This window comes from Podarcis bocagei (genome assembly GCF_964188305.1).
Source record: "Podarcis bocagei genome assembly, chromosome: 15".
NCBI classification, from domain to species: Eukaryota; Metazoa; Chordata; class Lepidosauria; order Squamata; family Lacertidae; genus Podarcis; species Podarcis bocagei.
Window position 1 is genome coordinate 3,512,427 of NC_138141.1, and position 3,177 is coordinate 3,515,603.

Here is a 3,177-nt window from a genome sequence, read left to right on the forward strand (position 1 = left end):
GCCAGTGAGTCCAAAGTCTAGAAATAAAGATTTAAAATGCTTTAAACAAAGATCTTATGTGCTCCATAATGAAACTTGGGAGCTCCTGCTACTGCCATGCTGCCCCGCTCAACAGGGGTTGGATGGGAAGCTGTGTTGCAGTGGGATTGGCTGCCCTGTTCCATGCTCTTTCTGGCAATCTGGAGACAAAGGTACAGTGTAAAAGAAAAAGGTATTTCTGATGCCTCTTAAATTGCCCTAGTTCCCTGCTTACACACATTTCGCTTATGCATGTGAGGACCCAGATCGTAGTGAGGAGATCATAAGTGAGGAGTCATCTGTATATAAAATCAATTTGCTCTTGACTTTCTGACCATATGGCTCAGCCTTCCACTGGCATTCCCTTGCAGTTCTCAGAGGCTACAGAAGAATGATGTTAAATGCATGGTGGTGCATTGTGGCAGAGTGTTTGGCCTATTTATATAAATAGTGATATGCCACTTTCTGGCCCACTTTCTTGGCTCATAAACACAAATGAGCAATAATGATTGCAAAATATAATCAGCAAACCACACTACAGATAATACTTCAAGAAGCCATTCAAGTTAGGATTTGCTTTTACCCTAATGTGAGATGCTTATTAAGAACACAGTAACAACTGCCCCCTTGCTGAGGATCAGAGGATGTTGAAGAACTTCCCAAAGTTCATCTGTGAAGCTTGCTGGGGGGAGTCACTGTATCTTAACCCACCTCACAGGACTTCTTGTGAGGCTAGACCACCACTCTGAGCTTAGGAACACAGGAAGCTGTCAGACCATCGAGTTCAGGACTGCTTGCCCTGACTTGGGGAGTAACCTCATGGGAGGAGGGTTTTCAGCCCTTGGAAGTCTTGCAAGGGGCTGCAGGAGAGGAACACTAAGGAACATCATGGGAGGGGTGTTTCTAGAACTAAGGTGAAACTGTGAAGCTCTTTTGTTATTTTTGCTATTGAGTGCTGCATTAAGCAATCTTATATTTACAGTATCAGAATCTGTACTGCTTTGGGGTTTCTTACTATATCTGCTATTGTTTTGCTATGGAATTGTTATTATTTTGCTATGTTATGAAATTGTTGCTACTTTATTATGAAATTACTTTTGTAGCGTTTGTCTGAAATCCATCCCTGTTTCTTTGTTGTGAGCCACTTTGAGCATGATTTTCGTGTGTGGAAAAGCGGCATATGAATAAGAGGAAGGACGGAAGGGGTGGTGGCAGTGGCTCTCCAGGGTTTCAGACAGGAGTGCTTCCCAACTTACCTGGAAAAGCCAGGGGGTGAACCTGGAGCTTTTTGCATGCCTGGTAGATGCTCTGCCACTGAGCTACAGCTTCTTGGAAGGAAGATGTGTGGGATACAAAGGAAATGAATGAACTGTGGGCTTTATAGGACACATGGAAGGTTTACGGTTACAATGACATGCATGCTTTCTTAGGAATAATTCCCACTGAGGCTTCCTTCACAATGAGCATGCATATAATTGCTCATGGCTCTCATAAATCTGAATCCGCTCTGCTGGAATAAGGAAATGGAAAAGCTGAAACCACAGCAAACTCCTTAGTTAGTCCATACCAATACAAATTGTGGCAGGTTGGGTTTTGGAACTTGCAAGAAGCCACTTTGGCTCACCTCTAGAGATTTGTCAGAAATGAGTGGGTAGGAAAGTTCCTACAACTTTTCATGGCCTTGTAGCCAAAGCAGTATCAATCAATCAATCAACTTCTTTGTCAAAAGTCCATATTTGGTCATAACAAAATATACACGTCTTCTGTACTGATATACTAATTCCTACCAGAGAGGAATGGCAAACCAAGCTGATGGACTATGCTGAAATGGCAAAACTGACTGGAAAACTTACTATGTGGAGAGGGGTTGTCACTGGTACTGCCTGTTACTGCCACTGCCGCCAATTTTCTTTTTAAAAACTCCCCCTTCCTTTACTCAACTCATTCCCGCCATCATGGCCAACCCAGTCATGTTTTTTAACATCGCTGCCAATGGCGAGCCTGTGGGGCACATCACCTTCGAGCTGTTTGCAGACAGGGTTCCAAAGACAGCAGAGAATTTCCGTGTTTTGAGTGCTGGGGAGAAAGGTTTTGGTTACAAGGGGTCCTGCTTCCACAGAATCATTCCTTGGTTCATGTGTCAGGGGGGTGACTTTACTTGTCGTAATGGAACAGGTGGTAAATCAGGTGGTACAGTGAGAAGTCTGCTGGTGAGAACTTTGTCCTCAGGCACACCAGTGCTGGCATCTTGTCTATGGCAAATACTGGTCCCAATACAAATGGGTCTCAGTTCTTCATCTGCACTGCCAAAACTGACTGGTTGGATAGGAAACATGTGGTCTTTGGCCAAGTCAAAGAAGGAATGAATATTGTGGAAGCAATGGAGTGCTTTGGGTCAAGGAACGGCAAGACAAGCAAGAAGATCACCATCTCTGACTGGGGGCAGCTGTCATAAAATTCCTTTGTCTTAACAATCAACCATTCCTTCTGTGGCTGGGGTTAGTCCCCTGCAACCCTTGTGCTCCTGACTTACTGCTGCTTTTCTGTTGGGTTTCAATTTCTGCTCCTACACAAGTCCAGCTGGACTGAAGACAACTTTGTTTGCAAAGTGAAATAAAACAAGTTACACCACAAAAAGTCACTTAAGAGACCACTGTAAGCAGATGGAAACATTGGCAGGATTTTGATCTCACTTGTAGTGTAACAATTACCATGGATAATATGGAGTGATATAAAAATTAGATTATGGAAGAATATGCAGTTCTAAATGTTCAAAATGGGACCCGAATGGAGGGGGTTGGGGGAAGTCCCGAGATTCAGAGGAATCTCTTTATATGGATATATATTTGGATTTTTATAACTTTGTATTTGTAAAACGAAATAAAAATGATTTCTGGAAAAATAAAAAAGGGATTTGAAGTCAGTGCAAAGCCCCATCTCTGTGGAGAGTGAAGCCCCAGGGGCTTGTCTGCATGCCAGCACTCTGCTCCCGGAGCTATTAGTCATATTAGTAAATAGAATATCTCAGCCCATGTGCAGAGTGCCACCCCAACATCTGATGGTGAGGGGTTAGCAGTCCGAGGTCAGAACGCTCATCCCCAACAACCCAGTTTTTAGGGGAATGAAATGGGTCTTTTTAATCCCAAAGCAGAAAGACTT

At 43.5% G+C, this 3,177-nt stretch overlaps 1 pseudogene across 1 annotated transcript; it reads left to right on the plus strand.

Annotated features, from left to right (window-relative positions):
- The first annotated feature begins 1,945 nt into the window (after window positions 1-1,945).
- LOC308574009 (peptidyl-prolyl cis-trans isomerase A pseudogene) lies at window positions 1,946-2,655 on the plus strand (annotated as a pseudogene). Its single transcript has one exon. The product of its transcript is annotated as a peptidyl-prolyl cis-trans isomerase A pseudogene (transcript).
- Window positions 2,656-3,177: the final 522 nt, after the last annotated feature.